The sequence below is a fragment of the Typopeltis vanoorti genome, chromosome 1 (assembly GCF_054136105.1).
Source record: "Typopeltis vanoorti isolate ZY-2024b chromosome 1, IOZ_Tvanoo_1.0, whole genome shotgun sequence".
NCBI classification, from domain to species: Eukaryota; Metazoa; Arthropoda; class Arachnida; order Uropygi; family Thelyphonidae; genus Typopeltis; species Typopeltis vanoorti.
In genome coordinates, this window is record NC_143549.1 from 67,190,475 (window position 1) to 67,213,829 (window position 23,355).

Sequence of the window (23,355 nt, forward strand, 5' to 3'; positions counted from 1 at the left end):
GGCAGTTTCATGCACTCAAATTTGATGAGGTTTGGAAAGTTTTTCAGAGCTGAGGAAGATTCGAGGAATAGCCTTTCATACTTGTGTTTGATGCAGCGTAATAGAGTGGCCTTCTTCTAGCATATCCTGTGGTGGGTGTCCAAAGCATCAGCATGTCCTGAGTGATCATATTGGTGGAACTGGATGCAGTCCTTGTGTTTGGATATTCTGATATTGGCTGTCCTGTCTGTCTGGCCATAGTAGGACAGATTGCAACTGCAAGGGACCTACAATACTTCTGGTAGGGCTAGAGGATGTGGTTGGTCTTTGGTGGAGTGGATAAGAGATGCCAATTTCTTATGTGGTCTGTAACTGGTTATAAGGTCATATTTCCTTAGGATTTTTGTCAATTTTTCAGATGTGATTAGGATGATGGTAGATTTTGGGTAATCTCTGAAGGGGGGGGGGGGTTGCAGTTACATGATTTTAATATTTTTTTTGGATTTTTTGGGGTTTTGTAGCCATTGGCTAAGAAAATGTTAAAGGATATGGTCAAGTTCAGTAGCTAAGGTACTGTTATCAGAACTGATTAATTTTTCCCTGTTGCATAGGGTTTTTATAATTCCGTATTGTTGGGAGGGGTGAGGAGAACTGTTGGTGAATGTATCTACCTGTATGTGTAGGTTTTCTGTAAATAGAGAAGGACAAGGATCCATCAGATTGGCATGTAATCACAGCATTTGGGAATGGGAGACAGTTGTTATTTTCCTTTTTCAAGGTAAACTGAATCCTGGGTGCTGATTGTTTAGGTATGTTAAGAAATTGTGGAGTATTCATGTCATGCAGCCAAAGGAGAACACATCATCCACATAACATAGCCAGATAGTGGGGTTTTGTGGGGTTTAAGGCTTTTTCTTCAGAAGTCTCCATAAAGAAATTGACCAGTAGTGGAGAAAGTGGAGAACCCATGGCTGTCTCCTCTGCTTATAGAATTTTCCTTGCCAAACGAAATAGCTTGAGTTCATGGTGAACTAGAATAGGGCTGAGATAACAGGAGGAATATTGCTTGAGTGCAGTCTAAGGTATCTTTGAGTAGGACACTGGTTAATAAGGAGGAGAGATCAAAACTGACTATTATGCAAGTGTGTTGGAGTGAGGTTTTCTATGCTAGCTTTAAAGTGGGCTGAGCTTTCTAATTGATAACTCTATCCATCTTCTGAAACCTTTACTGCCCGCAGCTTAAAATTAAAATAAAATAAAAAAATTACACACAAATGCTGACTGCTTGAAGAGGGAAAAAAAAAAAAAATTAGAAGAATCAGGAGACAGCAATCTGGTGTCCTAAATATAAAACTGCTCAAGATACAGTATATAAATTTTGACCAGCATGAATCAAAAATGCTCTTTTTCAGGACTACAAATATTGATACAAAGATGGTTGACTATACTGATTCCAGTACACTCAATTCCCACTTGAAGAGGATTTTTTTCCTAGCAGCTATCGTTTTACTCTGTAATGAGAAAACATAAAAATATTACAAAAAGCTGTTTAGACATGTATTGGATTTTATCATTTGGAATAATTTTTTCCTGTACAAGCAAAAATGTAAGTCTCCCATAATTTATCTAGATTACAGAGTTGAAATTGCAAATTCATTGCAAATTCAAGCTCATACTACTACTTCAGCAAGCAAAAAAAAAGGCAATCCTTCCAAATGTCTCAAGATGAGTCCTAGAAGAACACACCAAATACCAAGTTTTAGATTACTTGAAAGGAAAAAAAGAAATATGACTACTTTCAGAATACAGAACACAGAAAACAACATTTTATTATTAGTAGTAATAATATTTTACTAAAATTGGGATAAAGGAACTATTTTTTGTGTACATATCAAATTACATCAGAAAATTTATTGTATCATCATAATATAAATTGTATTCTATAATAACAGTATAGTGATAATAACAACAGTTACATAATAATAATATAATACACTGCTTGGAAAGAAGTCAATGGACACTACAATGTGAGGAATAAACAACCATGGCACCCATCTTAATAAGATATGACCTCCTTTTACTGCAATGACTGCAGCAATTGTATGGGGCATACTTTCCAAAGGCATACGGATAGCGATCAATGAGAATTTTGGACCATTCTTCCTGTAGGCATGTAATAATCAGGAGACAGCAATCTGGTGTCCTAAATGTAAAACTGCTCATCCTTTGACCAGACATCCCCTGACCTCACCTAATGCTCCATTTCATCCTGCAGATGTTCAATAGGGTTAAGATCAGGGCTCTGTGGAGGCCAGTCAAGTGTGATGTAAAGCGACTATTTTTTGTGTACGTTGTCTATATTTTATGTCCACAAATCACAAAGTTGCAGCAGACTTATGACGCTGTGCATTGTCTTGCTGAAAGAGACAATGGTCAGCTCCATAGAAACAGCACAAAGCAGGAAGCATCTGAAGAAAAGGCAATACACTCCTTTCTATTAAAACCAAGATCATGGAAAAGATAAATAGACAATGTTTTCTTGATTTGGAGCCATGGTCCAGATTCACTCCAAGAGTTCTTGAATCATCTTAACAACCAACATCCTAGGATAAAATTTACAGCAGAACTAGAAGTCAACAGTTTGCTTCATTTTCTTGATGTGAAACTTACTTGTTCATCTGGAAAACTAAAAATCTCCATCCACAGAAAGCCTAACCAACAGATATCTTCACACACAGCCCATCATTATCCACATCAAAAGTTCGGTATTATTTTTATTTTAGCACATACTCTCATCAGCAATAAAAAAGAGATCACCAAAGAATTGAAGCTGCTTTTATCAATTTTTCTTTCTGAAAAATTGATAAAAGATAACTGCTTAGGATAACTTTTTTTTAGAAAGTTATCCAAAGCAGACCACTTCAAAACTTTTGTTTAATCTTTCTACACGTTGTACCGACGAAAGAAATGATATGAAAGGTTATGTCACCATTCCGTATATCAGCTCTATTTCTAACAAATTCACAAAAATCCTCAAGAAATATAAAATTTGTGCCTTATTCACTCCTTTAAGAAAGTTTTGATGTTGGCTTCATCCAGCCAAACCTAAACATACAGTTTGAAATATCCACGTGTATACCATGTCTTTGGCGTCACAGTAATTCTCCATATTATGGACAAACAGAAAAAAATCAATCAAGCTTCGTATTGAAGAACATCTCAGAGATATCACCTATGGTAGAACCAAGGACACAGCCTTATACAATCATGTGCTGCTTAATTCTTATGATCCCAATGACCATCAGTCCACTATAAACTCAGTAAACTGGGATAGATCCAAAATTATTTACAAATGCTATAAACTTGAAAGAAAAATTTAATCCTAACAGAAATTGCACTAAATCCTGTTCAACTTAATGTCAACCTCAGCTACAATCTTTCTGATTGTTACTTTGCTATTCAGCCATGGTGGTCTAGTGACCACATCCTTGTGCACGAGAATAATGCAGCTAGTCTGCGAATCCATTCTAATGTCAGCAATCCATTAATAATTTAGAACTTTAGTAATGTACCAAAGTAATGTTTGTTTTGTGCATCTCTTTTTTCTTCTATGTACTATGCACCCGATGAAGTCTTCTAGAAAGATAAAACTAGTTGTGCCTTTAAAAATAAATTAGTTATATTCTAATTTAACGTTCGGCTATATAGTCATTTAAGTGATTTTCCTTAAAATACATATAAGCTGTCATAATTATGTTCAAGGCATTTCTTCTGAATAGTGGGTTAAATCATTCTCCAAGATTTTTTATTTTTCAAAACATTCTGTGTAACACAATCCTGCCTACTGCATCTGGTTTTTGAAATTTGCCTACTATGAGACCAATTTTAGTAAATAAAACAGTTTTCCCCGATAGTGAAACTTTGAATTTTAAATTTTTATAGTAGTGTGTGCCACAGATGAAATATTTTTTAAAGTAGTACTAATAATATTTTTTTATTACAAAATAGCAAAGTAAAAAAAAAAAAAATGACATTATGGCATATTCAAAGAAATAAGATTCTGTACAAATAGGAGAGCAGAAAAATTATCTTCCTTTTTTATATAAGGACAGACAGAACCTTCATATCTAACTTTTATGACATAAAGGTACTAAACTTTTTAAATACAGACAATCTAGTTGTAAAAATTACAATATTAACTGATCGCTATTCCCTAAACAACTGAATGCTGGCACCTGGAAAGAAAAGTAGTGGTTGGAATAATCAAATTGCAAAGAAAAACAAGGTGTCCACATTGGACCTTCCTAGTTTCAACATGTTACTACTACTTAAGTGTATAAACCATGGTGTCGAAATTGTATGAATGAGAAGAACTCTCACCAAGTTTTTGTAAAAAAAAAAAAAATCAGTACACTTCCATGTGTGCTCCTTTAGTAGCATGCCCAATGTCAAATTGATAGTCTATCTCTGATCAGGTTCTTTGAAGCATGTCAGGGATGATGAAGTACACAGCAGCAGAAATGCGATGTTTCAGGTTCTCTAGGCTGTCCACTTTAGTTGCGTACTCCGTGTCCTTCACATACCCCCCACAAGAAAAAAAAATCAAGTAGGGTAAGATCTGGTGATCATGGTGGCCAGGGAATCTGTCCTCTACGTCTGATCCACTGCTGAGGAAAGACTCTGTCAAGAGTTGCACGGATCTCCAAAATGCCAGTGTGGTGGGACACCATCCTGGTCAAAGAGGAAGTGCAGTTGCAAGTCTTCGGGTTTTGGAAAGATGAAATTTTCCAGTACGTCGAGATAAACCATTCTGTCGATATTGCTTACCACAAAAAAATGCACCAATGATAGCATTTCGCATTACACCACATCATGTCAGACATTTACCTTGGAACTATCACACATGTGTTCCATGACACAGTGAAGATTTTCACTCCCCCCATATCCTGACAATGTGCCTCTTCACTTTTCCACTAACATAAAAAGTGGCTTCGTCAGAAAAGCAAATCTGGGAAAGAAAATCTAGATTCTTGTCAGCACATTCCAGAATTTCAGGTACAAACATTATCCATTGTGGTTTATCGTTTTGCTTGATTTCCTGCAAACCTGCACTTTGTACGCATGTAGACACAACTTATGATGGACAATCTTGTGAAGCAGGGTATTTGCAGTTCACGTGATGCTCTCCTAATGAATTTTGTCAGGCTTCGCGCAGAGGTCTCATGAATCCTCTCTACCTTCTCTTCTGATATTGGCTGCTTTCCTCCTCCATGTTGTTTTGAAACATTTCCTGTAGTTAGGAAATTTTCTTTCCACAAACAGATACTCTTGGGATCAGTTGCTGCCTTTTTGTACATCTGATGGAATGTTGAGCTGTTTTGATTGATTTCAGCTCAGCTAACCACCACACAACTTGCATTTTCTCCAACCCTGACTCCATGTTTAAAACTATGACAGTCCTGTCTGTTAGTGCCACTGGATCGCAATGCAGGAAAAAATTCTGGATGAAACTTGTAGAGTCTCTGGAACATTTGAACAACACAAACCTACATATTTCTGCATTTCAATTTTTTACCGTTCTTTGAAACTAGGGAGGTCCAACGTGGACACTATGGTACAGATACAGATAAGAGAATACAGTAATCCCTTGATTAGTGCGCCCCAGATTAGTGCGTTTTCGATTAGTGTGTCATTTTTTTTTTCGATACCCAAATTCGATTAGTGTGTCTATATACATCTTAAAAATAAATGTTACAAATTTTAAAAATTTTCTATCTATACCTTTTTATGGCTAACTATTTTAAAAAACCACTCACCAGAATGAAATAATTTAGTTACCGATTTAAAACATTTTACAAAGTTATTTTTAATGACATACTACACTATTTCCATGTACACTGTGTATACTATGTTCCAAATTTTTACCACCAAAATTTATGTCATATGCTATAGTACGTCCACAAATTCGAGACCCTTCGACACTTCTGTGCATGTCACAAAAAGGAGAATCCATTCCGATAATAGGGTAATCAATCCGTCTTCTGAGATGAGTTGTTTATTATTACAAGTCAGAAAATTAACTTCTCTTTTATGATCATTGTAGTTTTTAAAGTGGTAACTATTTTGCTTGTATAACAGTTGGGAAATTTTATCTATAAAGCACATGAATTTGCGTGTTGGCGACCAATTCGTATGTCCTTCATTTCTTTCTCCCCTTCAATTATAACGTCCAAGAGTTAATTAAATCTCATTCTGAAGAATTGAGCGATTCCGACCTGCTAAATTTAGATGCACAGCGGGAAGATCCCGAAGAATATGAAGAAAATTTAACCACTGATAGTCAGCCAAAAGAGATTTCACAGAAACAATTTGAAATGCTTAGAGGATGACCCGGATGAAGAGAGAAGCAGTAAAATTTACAGAAGAGTAGAAGAGGCAATAGGGCCATACCGTCGGTTGTATGAAAAAAAGAAACAAAATGCCTGCCAAACTACATTAGCTCAATTCTTTGTTAAGAAGTAGAATAATAAAATTTATATTCTGAAAATGTTTTATTGTCTTTCAGCTTCATGGTTTTCCTTTAACTAGGCCCTGAGACATACTCTAATTCTTTTAAAAAAAAAATTAAGGGTCAAATAAGAAATCTGAAAAATACTTTTTTCCCATAGGTTATTATATTCGATTAGTGTGTTTTCAACTAATGCACCTGTTTTAAAGAACACATTAGGCGCACTAATCGAGGGATTGCTGTAATTATTTCATTTCATTTCTCGACAGGTAACATGAAGTTATACATTTCAGATACTGAATTGTGTAATACATACTGTGAAAAGCATGAAATTAGTAGAAAAAAGTAGATATAATTCAGTTGCTGTGAACAGCCATGGTAGATAGGAAGGAGAGTAGATAGGGTCGGTTGGGAGTAGTACTAACAAGAAGTCGCATCTAAAAAGTAACACGCGGACCCTGCATAGGAAGCGGGAACTTAAAATCAATTCTGTATAGGACATGTCTCAGATAATTTCATTATATATTTTACAACAGTTAAGAAACAGAATTATTATTACTGAAATGAGCACTCTACGAATAATAACAACAATAACAATCTGTTTCATTTTTCAACTGCAAGTTCATTTGAAATACTACAGAATATAAATTTGCAATATTTTAAAATTAGCCTTGAAATAAAAATGCAATGCAATTTAATATAATGTCTTATTCATAAAAGCAGAAAGAGTTATTCACAAACAGCAGTTTTTTTTTTTTTTAATTAATTAGAAGAAACACATGTATAAACCACAGTGAAAATTATTTAATTGTAAATATTTCATCTTAAGTATCTTAAGACATCATCAGTACAGTATTTAAACGAAAATAGGAATAACATACAGTTAGGGCGCATGATTACAATAGAATCTCATGAAACGTGCATAACGTCCTAAAGTAGTACACAAAAAAAAAAAAAAGTTAATTATTTAACACAATTTTGAATGATAATTTCCCATACTTTAGGAAAAGTAAGAACATCGTTGCGGTTTAGGTTTGGTCTGTGTAGTAGGGCTTCAGAACTTTCTTTGTATAAACGTTCATGTTTAAATAAAGATCTATGTAAAAGTTTAGCCTTTTCCCAATGGATCCTATGGTTTGGATTTTCAATTCCGTGTTGAGAGAGGCCAGATTTCTGCGGTTTAAGAAGACGAATGTGGTCTTGATGTTCCGAGATGCGTTTCTGAAGAGACTACCTGTCTGTCCAAAGTAAGATAATTTGCATGAGCATGGAATCTCATAAACACCAGGTAACATCAAGGGTGAGAATTTGTCCTTAGGAGAAGGTAATAAGTTGTAAATTTGGCTGATAGGTTTATAAGTAGTGGCAAAATTGTATTTCTTGATAATTTTAGAAAGACATTCTGAGATGCCTTTAAAGTAAGGTATGGGAATCCTATGCACTTCTTCCTGTCTGGTTTGATGTATGCAGAAGTGACTGATGATTTTTTGAGTTGTTTTGGGATTATATCCATTTAGGATGGCTGTATTTTTGATAACTTCTAATTCCTGGTTTAAAGAATTCTTCAGAGGCGCAGAATTTGTGTGCTCTGGAAACTAGTGATTTAATAATGCCAGATTTCTGAGATGGATGATGGGCAGAAGAAATGTGAATGTAGCGACCTGAGAATGTAGGCTTGCGAAAGACAGATGTGGCAATGGAACCGTCTTCTTTTCTTTGGATGTGTAAATCCAAAAAAGAGATACCCTGTGGAGATTCTTTTTCTAAAGTAAAGTTGACGTTAAAAAAATTAATTAACAGCAGTGTACCTAAAACTGTATAACGCGCGGTTAGCCTAGTGGCTTGGCCCTTCGCAACCATATGCCTGGGGAAGGAGCGTCCCAGGTTCGATTCCCGTTGTAGACGTGAGGAATTTGAGGATCTTCCTCAGGCATAGCCAAGTTAGCCGGTCTTGGGCGGTCAGTAGGGTTTTTTCCGCCAGTTTATCTGGCGTTTTTCATCCCACAAACAAGCAAACCGGTCCCGTGAACATACGCCTCTACAGTCAAAAATATATCCCCCCCCCCCCCCCCCAGTGGCAGACCAGGCGACGGGTCGGTTGGGAGTAGTACTAACAAGAAGTCGCATCTAAAAAGTAACACGCGGACCCTGCATAGGAAGCGGGAATAACGTGTAGAAGAAGAAGTGTATCTAAAACTGTAAGCATAACGACATGACGCATATTTCCATATATCAGAGTAGTGTAAGAAAAGAAAGACATGTTCAAACCATATTTATTTCAGGTTGTTTATTTTTTAACGGTATATATTAGAACACAGAAAAATAAGTAAATAATTAATTTATTAACTTATTGCTGATATTATGCTGGTGTTATAACCAGCACCTTCAGAGCACAAAAACACAGTTTGTCACAATACGCGAGACTATAACAACAAGGTGTAATCAATGGAATAGTTAAACAAAATTGTAGCAGCAACACAAAAACTAGAGTCCTGAGTTTGGTACTCTCTATCTGGTATAAAAAAAAAAAAAAAAAAAAAAAATGCAGCTATCACATAAGACTAGTATCCTAAACAGAGAAATAAACCGGTACTAGTATTTTCTTAAGATGACTGTCTCCCAGATTTTAGGCAAATTTATACAGCCATATTTGTTGAGATTTTGAGTGTGTTTCAGGGCTTCTATTGCCTCTAAGAACAATCTCACCGACTTGTAAGACCTTCTGTGCAGTACTTTTGTGTTTTTCCAGTTGAACCTGTGTGCAGGGGTATCCAGAATATGCCCTGCTAGACCCGACTTGCCATAGTGATAATGCCAGATGTATCTTTTGTGTTCATTGATGCAGATGTTCACAGTTCTTCCTGTTTGATAGCAGGCTTGATTACACGAGCAGGGCACTTTGTAGACTCCTGGATGTGATAAAGGGGGAATACTGTCCTTGGGTTAGTGGATAAGGGTTGCTAATTTGCTCCACGGGCTGAATGTGGTGTGTAGTTCATGTTTATTAAGAATTCTTGAAATCTTTTTGGATGTGCCTTTAATGTATGGGAAGGTGGCTGTTTTGTTGTAGTTCTCTGTGGTGGATAGTGGGAGGAGTTTCTTAGGAGTGTTTAGTATTTTGTTTTTCATCATTATCATCATCAAATTCCTGCCATGTACCCTCAAGGGGTGTACAGGATATGACAGTACTACATGAAAAAATTACATCATTACTAACTTCCTAGCTACAATTTTCCTCCAAATCAGTCTGTTACTTGTCAAGACTCCAACATTATCAGATCTTATATTTCTATCGTCTAAGGCACTTTGTACCGTATCAATCCACCTATATCTTGGTCTTCCTCTGGGTCATTTTCCTGCCAACCTGGCAGAGAACACTTGTTTTGCTAATCTTTCCTCTATCATTCTATTTAAGTGACCATACCATCTGAGATTAGCTCTGCTAACGCATTCCTGGATGCTGACAATGTCAAGTTCTTTCCTAATATCCTCATTTTTAATATGATATTGCCATTGATGGCATCTGTTCACGCATCTAATCTTTCTCAGGACTCTCATATCTGCGGTCTCTAGTCTTTGGTCAAGTGTTTTACTTCTGACCCAGCTCTCAGATCCATAAGTTAAAATTGGTTTGAACACAGTCTTGTATACAGCTAATTTAGTGTTCCGACTAATTTCTTTCTTATTCCATATGAATTTATTCAATTGACTTCCCACCATACCAGCTTTGCTGATTCTGTTGTCTATTTCTATATTTAGTTTACCATCTTCAGTAAAAATTGTGCCTAAGTAGCTGAAATGTTTTACTTGTTCCACAGGTTCTCCATTCACAACACAGTTGACATTTTCAATGATTCTGCCTATTTTCATTGTCTTTGTCTTTTTATTGCTGACCTTCATACCATATCTATTACAACAGCTATTCAATTTAGTCAGAGAATCTTGCAGACTTGTAGCGGATTTCTTTAGAAGTATAACATCATCCGCATAAAGCAAAGAGCTGACATTAACATCTCCAATTTTGATATCAGGTTTAATACCACATTCCTTCATAATGTGATCCATATAGATAATGAATAACAGAGGGGACAATGTACATCCTTGTCTCACACCAGATTTAACATTAAACCATCTTCCTGTACTTCCTTCAATTCTGACTGCTGACTCACAACTCAAATAAAGACTAAGTATTGCTTGATATAATGCCCCATTGACACCATATAACTGCAGCGTATTGAATAGCTTCTCTCTTGGCACCTTGTCATATGCCTTTTCCAAATCGACAAAACTTAAGTACAGATCTTTGTTATATTCCCATGCTTTCTCGACTATTTGTCGTAAAGTGAAGATCTGATCCTGACAGCCTCTATTTGGCCTGAATCCAGCTTGTTCTTCACCAAGCTTTTCTTCCACAATTGTTCTCAACCGTTTCTCAAGTATACTTGCATAGATCTTGCCAGGAACACTCAGTAGGGAAATACCTCTGTAATTCTCACATTCAGTTTTATTTCCCTTTTTATATATGGGTACTATGAGAGCTCTACTCCAATCATCGGGAATTCGTCCCTCTGTCCAGGCTTTCTGAACTATGCAGTGCAGCCACTGTAAGACTCTTATACCACCATACTTCAGCATTTCTGGTCGAATATCATCTACTCCTGCTGCCTTTCCACATTTCAAGCCTTTGATGGCTTTTTCTACTTCAAGTATGGATATGTATTCCTGACTGCATGCCTGGTCAGTGTTTTTTATCACTGTTGCTGTCATCACTGCTTGTTTCATTTAGCAGTTTTTCAAAGTAATTACTCCATACTTCAAGGATATCTTTTTCTCCTGTTTTCATTTCACCTTTATCATCTCTAATTCCTTTTACAGCACTCTTTCCTCCATTCCTAAGCTTCTTCAACAACCTCCAGAATATTTTGCCACCTTCTTGATATTTATTTTCTATATTCTTGCCAAAGTCCTCCCATGACTTTTGTTTAGCTAGTTTTACACACTATTTAGCTTTCTTACATTTGTCTCTGTATTCTGTAAGAGTAAAAGCTGACTTATTTGCCAGGAACTTTTGATATGCTTTCTTCTTTTCCTTCACTGCCTCTTTAACTTCCTGTGTCCACCAGGGAGTTCTGATTTTTTTATCTTTGCACACAACCTCACCACATGCCTCTCTGGCAGAATCAATCAATGTTTCCTTCAGAGTTTGCCACTGAATCTCCAAGGTTTGATTCCTGTTCTCAAACTCTTTCATTTTCTTTTCAATAATATTTCTGTATTTTAGTCTACAGTTTACATCTGAGAGCTGCTCAACTTTCATTCGCTTTAAAACTTTCTTACATGTTATTCTTTTCAATATGAAATTCAATTTTATCCTGCTCAAGACTAAATAGTGATCACTTCCAATTTCAAATCCTCTGTACACTCTGGTGTCCTGCACCAGGGAGAAAACATCACTATCAACAATAACATAGTCAATGAGACTTTTCTTATTCCTAGCCTCTTCTCTCCATGTGAATTTGTGCACATTTTTATGTTGGAACATGGTGTTAGTAATAACCAGTCCATGTCCTGAGCAGAAATCCAACAGATATTTGCCATTATTATTAGCTTTGCTCTTTTCTCCAATTTTTCCCAAAATATTTTTGTATGTCTCACAATCATTTCCTACTCTACTATTTAGATCCCCAACAAGGACCAACTTTCCTTTTTCATTGTGTCAGTTGCTTTTTCTATAGTCTCAAAAAATTCCTCCACTTCTACCTTAGTAGAACCTTCTGTGAGAACATAGGCACAAATAAGTCTCATTGTCCAGTTCCCCATTCTCATATTTGCCCACATTACTCTACTTGAGACTGACTGCCATTCAAGAAGATTAGCCTCGTATTTTGTGTTGAATACTATGGCTACTCCTTCTTTTCCTTGATTGTTATTGCCTGAATATAACATTTTGTATTTATTGCTCAGAAAGATCTCACCAGTTTTGGTCTTTTTTGTTTCAGTCACCCCTATTATGTCGATCTGGTACTTATCTAATTCCTCAGCTAGCTCCATTTCTTTGCCATTCAGGCTTCTTACGTTGATAGTACCGATCTTTAACTCTGGTGATGTTGAGTTGGGGTTTGTTTTCAGATTTGTTCCAGTAGCTGACTTTTCGCTGTTCGCCCTGGTTCCCTGGTGAAAACAACGGGGGCCTTGTTTAACCGAGCGACGCCCCAGCCGGCATGAAATTTTGTCATGTTGTACCATCATTTTTTATTTTGGTTTAACCAATAAGAATACAATTTGGTCGGCTAAATCCCAAATTGCCAGCCCATCCTCGTTCGTTCAGTATCAAAGTAGATACCCAACAGGGTGCACCACGAGAAGGTGAGGATTGGACATTAGGTCAGAAGCCCTGGTCGGTTGTCCGCATTCCTTTAAAGGCTATGTGGAGGTCTCCTCTCAGTTATACAGCTTTGATCCTTAAGCACCTTTCTTATGGGGATTATAGCCATTGGCCAAGACGGTGTGGCATAAGTAAGCCAGTTCGGCAGCAAGAGTACTGTCATTGGAACAGATTGCTCTCGCTCTGTTGGTTAACATTTTTAAAATGCCATATCGTTGAGAAGGGTGATGGCATGAATTGTTTGTGTAAATATCTATCTCCCTGTATGTGTGTGTTTTCTAAAAACTGAAAATGATAAAGAACCATCTGGAAGACGTGTGATAAGTGTATCCAGGAAGGGCAGACAGTTATTAGCGTCCAGTTCCATTGTAAAGTGGATTTTTTGGATGTTGGCTATTTAAATGCGCTAAGAATGTTTTCAATGTCTGTTTTCAATGTTAATAAATTAATTGTTCACTTATTTTTCTGTGTTCTAATATATACAATTAAAAATAAACAACATATACGACGAACACATAAGTCTGTCCACACATATTTATTTCAATAAATGTGGTTTCATAGCATTTTTTTTTCAGAATATTTTAAAATAATTTTCTTAACCTCCCAAATGGCCGAAATACTCAGACCACCTTAAGATTATGCATAGAACAAAACATCATCGCCATTCTGTCTTTTTTTTTTTTTTTTTCATGAAATTAACCTCTTCTGCCATTAATCCATTAACAGTTGCAGTCACATTAGTGGATTAACTGTCACAGAGCGACTTTTGTGTCACTTGGCTTACTATGTTACTTGCAATTTCCTTTACTATCCTTCTACATTTGAACTTTTTTTACTGCATAATTTATTTTATTGTGTCTCTTCCAAAAAATAAAAATGAATTCCACATGTGTGAAATAAACACTTAATCCTCTAATAACCACAGATCAGCCTTTGCAATGAGTTTTTTAAATAGTAGTAAATTTGCCGTCTTTTATTCTTCAAATTAGTGCAATGGAACAAGACGATTTATGTTCTTTAATTTTAATGACAATATTGCAGAAATTATTTGAGAAATTCTGAAATGCTTGCATTTAAAATCATTATGTTAAATATATATAACTATTTTAAAATAAATATAAATTTATTTTAATTTATATTTATTTAAAAATTAATGTGCTGGCAAGTATGACAAGCTTAGGAGATTGCTTGGATCGGTGCCATGGCATGTAAAACTGCAAGGGATGTTGATAGAGCATGGGAAGTGGTCAAGGAGCATTTACAGGAGGTTATGGCTGATTGTATATCTAGTGTCCAAATAGTAAAACAAGTAGGGTTAAATGGATGAATAACACCATTAAGCTTGAGCTGCAAAAAAAGAAACAACTGTGGAGGGAATTTAAAGAGAAACGTGACCTGCAATAGTTCTTTCAATATGCTACAAGCAAAAAAAAAAACTGTACACGGCAGAATGATTTTAAGGAATGACGATGGTAAGGAGGTCACTGAATCAGTCAATATAGTGGAATTACTGAGCAAGCACTTTGCAAGAGTATATCATCCAGGTGGTGACATTGAAAAAATGAAGGAACCATTAGTTTATATGGGAATTGTGATGAATGCAGTGGAGGTGAATAGTCTATTACAGAACCTTAATGTGAATACATCTGTGGGATTGGATAGTATAACGGCACGGGTCTTACGTGAAGCGGCTAAAGAATTATCAGTGCCCTTGACCATGTTGTTTAATCTGAGTCTTGGGTCTAGTTTAGTCCCAAAGGCGTGGAAAGAGGGGAAAATAGTTTCACTGCATAAAGGAGGATCAAAGACTTTGCAAATTACTGACCGATCAGCATATCAGGAGTCGTTGTCAAGGTCTTGGAGAAAGTAGTCAAGGGAAAAATACAGGAATGGATTGATGATAATGAGATACTGTGTGGGGAACAGCATGGCTTTGTGAAGGGTAGATCATGCCTCAGTAACTTGCTCAAGTTTTATAACACAGTGACAGATGAACTGGATAAGGGTAATGGGTTTACAGTGATACTGCTGGACCTGGCTAAGGCCTTTGACAGGATACCACATGGAATTCTAATCCATAAACTGCAACATATGGGAATGGTATAGGGTTGGTGAGATGGATAGGTGGGTGGCTGATGGAGAGATATCAGAGAGTAGTTTATTCAGGAGTAGAATCCAAAAGACGGCCTGTGACTAGTGGTGTGCTGCAGAGTTCTGTTCTTGGACCACTGCTGTTTAATTTGTTCATTAACGATATAGGTTAGGATCTAAGAGGAACAGTTCATTTGTTCGCTGATGATGCAAAGTTGGGTAGGGCAATAGTGAATGTAGAAGATGTCAAAATCTTGCAGGACGACTTGGATAGAGCTGTTAGAGCTGGATTCTTTACTTTTAGAGTGGTAAATGAGTGGAATAAGCTGCCAGAGTCTGTTGTGGGTGCTATGACAGTGAATGAATTCAAGGCAAGGTATGATAGATACTGTGAGAATGTCAAATAGTTGTGTAGACATGATGTTTAGGGCCTCCCTCGATGAGTCTAAGGACTCCCTGGAGTCACCGTAATAATAATAATAATAATAATAATAATAAATTTTTGTTTTCTTTCTTTGGAAAATACCATTATATGAATTGCCATGCTTTAATTTTAGAAATGAGCTTTTCTGTTTTTATGAGAACAAATGATATTGAATTGCATTACTGGCTTTCCAATTATAAAACCTTTCTAACATCAAAAAATTTATATTCAATGATATTTCAGGAGGAACTTTTTCTGCTTGAAATTGCAACAGCTGATTTTTTTTTTTTTCCTTTTTTCTGTAGGATGCATATTTTTATAACATCCAGTTCTTGACTGCTGTAGATATGGTGAAAATATATGAAACATATCCTATAAAGACTGATTCAGAATTTATGCTAATTTTGAAGATTTCCAATTGCATACTCCATCTCCCTCGCTGCTACTGGAAATTAATTGTATCTGTTGAAGGAGGTACTTCTAATTTCAGATTATTTCTTTGCAATCTATAATCAGTTGTTCAGTGTCTGCTGAAATTATTCTAAGTTTTAAAAATACTATATTTTCAGCATATAAAAACTGTTTACATGTATACCACAAAAAAGTTCAATAGTGTTAGTTGTTTTTTAAAAGAATTCCAAATATTACTATTTTTACTGCTGCTAGTTTACATGTATACCACAAAAAAAAAAGAAAGTTCAATAGTGTTAGTTGTTTTTTTAAAAGAATTCCAAATACAGTAGCCCCCCCCCCTCGTATCCGCAGGGTTTAGTTCCATCGTCTTCCGTGGATACCTGAAACCATGGATAGTAGTGAAACACTAGTGAGACCCAGATTTTTGCACATATATAGCAAAATTGAAGCAGGAAATTATTATTAAATTGACTTAGTCTCATGTGCTAGGACTGTAGGGTTTCACAATAATAATATTACATATTTATTTAAAATTATCATGAAACAATTTTTACGTCTTTAGAATCTACGAGGAGCAATGGAGTGTGTGTCCCAATGCAGTAGGAAGTACCCTGAGTAGTAGGGATGAAGTGGCAAACCAAAAAAATTGCCTCATTCAATAAAACTTCATCTTTAGACAAATAATAATTATGTAGAATGAAATGAGAAAATATACTAATGAAAATGTAATTGTTAATAAAACCTTAACATTTTTATTCTTATTAGGAGGAATCAACTGAGATCAGAACAACTCGTTGTGTTCAGCTACATATTTATTCATCTGCCGAATCTTTGGCAGTCGGCTGCTTGCTTGCTTACTGAGCAAATGATGTGGATGGCTGAGGATCATCGATAGTAGAAGCTTTGTCAACTTTTTTAAAAATTATTGTTATTGGAAGCTGCCGTTTTTGTCTCTTCAATTCAGTAAACAGGTTCTGCAAAAGTTCCAAAGCTTCTGTTATTGTGCAAGTAATTTTTATGCTGCACTCCATCATTGAATCATAATCCATTATCTGTTCCTTTAATGTTTGAGCAATTTGAAATATCGTGGCAAATTTTTCGAGTGTCCATGCTGGTGGTTCTTGTTCACTTTCATCCTCATCGCCTTCTGTAGAAGATTTGGCAAGATCTTTCAACTCCTCCTCGTTAGTGAGCACCTCACGATGCCCATCTATGTAATCATTCAATTCTTCTTCTGTCATATCGTCAAATCCCTCTCCACCTATTTTTCGTGCTGTGCTAATTATCGTTGTTATCTGCAAGTTAATGTCAGGGACGTCTTGGGAATTATGAACGGCATTACTCCACAAATTCTTCCAGCATGCAGTTACTGTTTCTGGTTTCAATTCGTCCATTGCTCCCTTGATTCACAATTGTGGATACAATTGCATCCACAATTGTGAATCATTTCCAGCATTCCATGACTCCAACATCAGCAGACTCTTCAACCATTGCATGAATCATATCGAAAACCAGAAACAGTAACTGCATGCTGGAAGAATTTGTGGAGTAATGGCGTTCATAATTCCCAAGACGTCCCTGACATTAACTTGCAGATAACAACGATAATTAGCACACCACGAAAAATAGGTGGAGAGGGATTTGACGACATGACAGAAGAAGAATTGAATGATTACATAGATGGGCATCGTGAGGTGCTCACTAACGAGGAGGAGTTGAAAGATCTTGCCAAATCTTCTACAAATCTTCTTGCCAAAGCATTTTGACATAAATGCTTTAAAGCCTGGTGCTTGCTTCACAGTTTTATGGATGTAGGTCCGTTGTGGCATTTTCTTCCAAACAAGGCCAGTTTCATCACAATTAAAAACTTGCTTAGGATGATAACCTTTCTCTGCAATAATTCCTTAAAATTCTGCTGGGAACAATGAAGCAGCTTTCTCAGCAGCCGATGCAGATTCTCCCATAATTTTTATGTTTTTTATATTAAACCTAGTTTTGAATCTATGCATGCAGCCCTTGCTTGCTGTAAATGACTTTTCTTCCTCTTCTGTTTTGTCTTGCAGCTGCATGTCTTCATATAGGATCAATGCTTTTTGTCGTAATGTGTTACTATCAATAGGAATCCTTTTTCTTGTCATGTCTTCCACTCACAAATTCAAAGCATTCTCTACCTCGAGTAAAGCCTTATCACGCACCGTACTTGTAACTTTTGCAGATTTGGGTGCAATGGAAAGACTGGCACGAATTTTTTCTTTATTCTTCAACACCTCACGTATCAAAGATTCGCTTTTATTATAGATCTTGGCAATGGTTGCAATTGACTTTTTTTCTGCTTCAATCATATTGATAATCTTTGATTTTTCACTAATACTGAGCACTTCACATCTTCTCTTCGGTTTTGAAGCCATTTTTAAATTTTTCATTATTTATTTGCTTGAATTTAAATGCAATTTTTAATTGCAATGACAGACAATGGACTGCTTTCTTCAACAATTCAAGCAAAACTAAACATGAACAAACATGCACGTTTAAGTCCACACGGCTAGCAAAACAAGCACATGTTTCGACAAGTTTTCAGCCTGCGCGTATGCATGTTTCAACTAGTGCAGCGCTCGAACATTTCGCATGCTTTTTTCAAACTGCCGATAAGTGAAACTGAGGATACGGGGGGGGGGGACTACTGTATTACTACTTTTACTGTTGCTAGTTGTTGTTTCTGAAATAAGCTTTGTCTTAGAAATACTAGATAATAATTCTCTCAGCTGGAGGAAAAGGCTAAAAGCTTAGATTACTTTTACTGCTACTAAGAAAGAAAGAACATTTCCCCAGAAGTCACATTAAAGAATTTCAAGCTGTAGTGCAGAAAACATCAGCAATGTCTTGTTTCATTTTCAATTATATCCTAAACAGAAATACTGATTACTGATATTTCTTTTACAGGCTGATACAGCATTTATGTCAAAATAATTCCTTAATTTATAATAATCAGTTTTACATTTATTATCGAAAAATTATAAATTATTTGATACAATTATCTAGGAAAGAAAGGATTTGAATTCTTTTAAAAAAAAGGTGCATGTGCGTTACATAAGCATTCAACTTTTTTTAGGTGGGGGGGGGGGTACCAGCCTGTTCATCCTGCAGATATTTCAAATAATCTATTTTGAAAACCATTCACTAGACAACTGCTACAAAAAACTGTCTAGTGAATGGTTCTAGTGAACAAGCACACCAAGCTTAGGGAGCATGCCTGTTCACTAGATCCTATAATTGTTACTCAATATATTGTGTAAATTATTTTTGCACAAATTTCCAAAGTTTGTGAAATTAGTGCAAAAATATGATTACTTGGAGATGCCCATATAGTCTTACACCAACCCATAATGCAATAATAGCATTCAAAATCTCTTTACTTTGCAGGAAAAGTGGAGTCAATTCCAAAATACAAAGGGATCCTATAACTGAAAGCACCTCATCTTCTGAATTAGTTCAATAAAAAATAAAGAAAACATCTGGACTAGTGTCTTAAGTGAGTAGAAAAATCATGAAAGATTACAAAAATAAATAGTCTTAAATTTGGTACTCTTATTCCCTAATCATCCTATCACACTTTTGTAAAATATTAATATCCCATCTACAGAGCCTGTAGTATCTAAGTAAGCAGAAACTACTAATCACACCTTTATTCAACTTCCATGGATGAGCCCTTGTTCTGGTCCCTCTAGCCAAGTGCTGAAACATTTCCCCTGCATATATCCTATAAAACTCTTTAAGAAACTGAAATATTTCTATCATATCCCCTCTTTTTCTCCCATTAACTAACTTCTGCAACCCACACACCTTCAAGCAACGCACCATCTTGTTCACTTGCCTCTGAATCCTCTCCACCACTTCCTCATCCCCAAGAAACTCAGGAGACCAGACTTGAGCACAGTAATCCAGATGTGGGTGTATCAAGGCCTTATAAAGAAGAATTACAACTTCCTTATTTCTCCTTTTTTTTATGTGTTCTTCACTAGCCAAGTAAATCTTATGGACTAATTTAGCAACTTTAGCAATATGTCCTCTAACTTTAGCTCTCTGTCTACCACCACCACCACCACCACCCCTAATTCTCTAGCTCCATCTATTTCCTGGAGTGAGAACAGTAGCAAATATAATACAGTGCCATCAATGTGATACATGGTTTGTAATCTATTAATCCCAAAATGCACAACTTCACATTTCTCCACATTAAACTGACACCATTATCTTTTGTCCACACTGACAGCCTATTTAAATTATCCTGCATGCTCTCCACATTGCCTTGATTAACTATTACTCTATCTAATTATGCATAATAAACAACTGAATATTTCCTTTCAGGTTATTTCCTACACCATTTATGTACAAATTAAACGGCAACAGTCCCAGCACTGAACCATGCACTAACCTTGCTGCACACTAGTAGTCACCTGTTTTTGCCTCGATTCTACCCCTCCATATACCACTTTTTGATATCTGTCCAGCAGCCACCCTCTTATCCATTTAACCAGTGTCATATCCATCCCCATTTGTTCTAATTGGCATAACAGAATTCCATGTGGTATTTATTGTCAAATGCCTCTGAAAAAATCCAGCAATTCATTGTGTAGCCATTTCCTTTATCCAAGTCAGCTGTTACTCTATTATAAAAAGTTAGTAAATTACTAAGACATGACAACCCTTTACAAAGCCATGCTAACCCTCATACAGTATCATATTTTTATCTATCCATTCTTGAATTGTCTTTTTTTACCAATTTTTCTAATACTTTAGCTGCCACCACCACCACCACCACCACACCTGAAATACTGATTGGTCTATAATTTGCTACTGTTCCCACATGGTTACCTTGGTTATGGATAGCTCTTCTGATCCTATGACTAGGTCCAATACCCTTCCATCATCTAGTCCCCTCCATTACATGCTGCTGCCTTAAGTAATTATCTCTTAGGTGTATAAATTCCATTTCCTTCCTGCCATGTGATCTTTCTTCCTTCCAGTATATATCTCCATAGTTCCCCCCCATAATAATCACTCAACCTGTACTCATTGTGCTAATTTGGCAATGCATGTCATTCAGGCCATCTGTGGAACTCCCTTGCCTATAGCAACAACCAACTGTATATTTTGTCTTACTGGCCTTAATCTCACACCAGATTCTTGTTGAGGTTGTCTATGGTTAACTTCACTTTTATATATATATAGTAAGAAGTATTTTTCAAATAAAAATACTTCTGTGTGGAACTTTAGTTTTATTCCAATGAATTCTATGCTTAGTGGATAAGGTGTAGCTAGATTCTTCTCATAATCTGATTTTGCCTTCCTTGCCATGCTGGTCACCTTTCTTGCCTGAGCCTTGTACCGTTCATGACTTTGCTGGTCACCTTTCTCTTTATATATACTCTACAGCATTTTCTTCTTCTGAGGCTCTTGATTAATGATATTGCGCATCTACCTAACCCCTACCTGATTAACCCTCCTTACCCTAGGCCTGGTTGGCCGAGTGGTTAGTGTATATTCTCCAGCCAAAAGGCTGCGGGTTCGAATCCCGCCGTGGGCATGGATGTTTGTGATTGTCTGTGAAAGCACTAGTGGTGGTAGTAGATGGCGTTGGTGTTAGATGATGAAGGTTGGTGGAGTAGTGAGACAAAGAGTTGTAGAGTTGATGCCCTCCCTTGATGAGGCTTTGGACTCGCTGGAGGTGTGATATAATAATAATAATAATTTAATACTACTTCCTCTAGATGACCCTTAACTATATCCCATGCATTACTAACATCCTTACCATGCAGTGTTTTATGCCATGGTACAGATTTAAGCTTCTTCCTAAGCTGGTCATAATCACCTGCCTTGTAGTTCCACATAAACCTCTTCTTGACAGAATACCCTCCAATGCTTAGTCCCCTCCATCACATGCTGCCTTAAGTAATTATCTCTTAGTAGGTGTATAAATTCTATTTCTTTCCTGCCATGCAATCTTTCTTCCTTCCAGTCTATATCTCCATAGTTGAAGTCCCCCCCCCCCATAGTAATCATTTAACCTGTACTCAGTTAAGTAATTCGGTGATGCATGTCTTCCAGATCATCTATGGAAATGCTAGCCTATAGCAACAACCAACTGTATATTTCATCTTACTGGCATTAATCTCACACCAGATTCTTGTTGAAGTTGTCTATGGATATGGACTTCACCTTTATATGGTCTTTCAAGTAAAAAAAAAACTTCTGTGTGGAACTTTAATTTTATTCCAATGAATTCTAAGCTTAATGGATAAGGTGTGGTTGGCCAAACTAGTTATCAGACTCATGAAGTAGAATAAAATCTTGATGTTCTCCTAGATGAAACTGAGTTGAATCACCTGTCTGTCCATAACATAGGCTGAATGAGCATGGGATTCTGTCAAATTCAGGATAAAAAAGTGGAGGATATTTATCTTTTGGAGAGCATAAGAAGGAATTTAATTTCCAAACTGATATCAATGATGTTCTACAGACATACTCCCACCCAACGGTCTACTCTGGGGACTTCAACAGTCATTATAGTTTTTGGAAATACGATCGGAATGATCAAAACGGGGAAATATTAGCTGAATGGGCAGATCATCACCATCAACACCATCTTGGTTTTTGATGCCAAGGAAAAAGGCACCTTTAAATCAAGAGCCTGGAATAAGGAATATAACCCAGATTTGACATTTGTCTCCACTGATAGTGAAAATCAACCTCTACAGACTTTCAGACATATTCTTGAGGTTTTTCCAAATGACTCCTTTGGGCTCCTAATTCCATAAAGATGGGACGGAGCCCAAACGAGTCATTTCCTAGACCAAGATGGAATTTCCAAAATGCCGACTGGAAAAATCACTGCGGATCTAGACGCACGCCTTAGAAGAATTCCCCCAACTTACAAAAACTATACACGGTTCACTGGAGTAGTTATAGCGGTGGCAAAAATACACATTCCTCGAGGCTACCGAAAAGAATATGTGCCTGGATGGACCAATGAAAGCGAATCCCTGTATCGGGAATTCCTTGAAAGTAAGGATCCTGAGATAGGAGAAGAACTGCTCCATAGTCTCAACGCTGCTCATAGGGAAAAGTGGATTCAAATAACTGAAAACATAGATTTCAAACACTCTAGTAGAAAAGCCTGGTTGCTACTTAAAAAGCTTGGTTCAAGCCCCTCTGAACCAAAGAAATCTCTTCTTTTCGATCCGAATCAGATAGCTGCTCATATTGTTTCGCTTTCTAGAGCTCCGATAGATAAAGAACATACTAAAGAGGTAACACGCAAACTAAAGACTATGAAGTCTGCAACTCAAAAGAATCAACAATTCTCTCTGCCTTTTTTCCCCGTGAGGAAATATCCTCAGCGCTTCAAAATATCAAAACGGGGAAGGCTCCTGGATTTGACAATGTTCATAATGAATTCCTGACGCACTGTGGACCTTATGCAAGATTGTGGCTGGCTAAGTTCTTTAACAATATACTTGAAAGTGGCTGCATTCCTAAAGAATTTAAAAGCACAAA

At 36.6% G+C, this 23,355-nt stretch overlaps 1 protein-coding gene across 3 annotated transcripts in view; it reads right to left on the bottom strand.

The window, feature by feature from the left end:
• Positions 1-23,355, bottom strand: part of LOC150110057 (CXXC-type zinc finger protein 1-like) — a 298,921-nt gene that overhangs the window by 133,568 nt on the left and 141,998 nt on the right. The gene's annotated exons all lie outside the window — the stretch shown is intronic.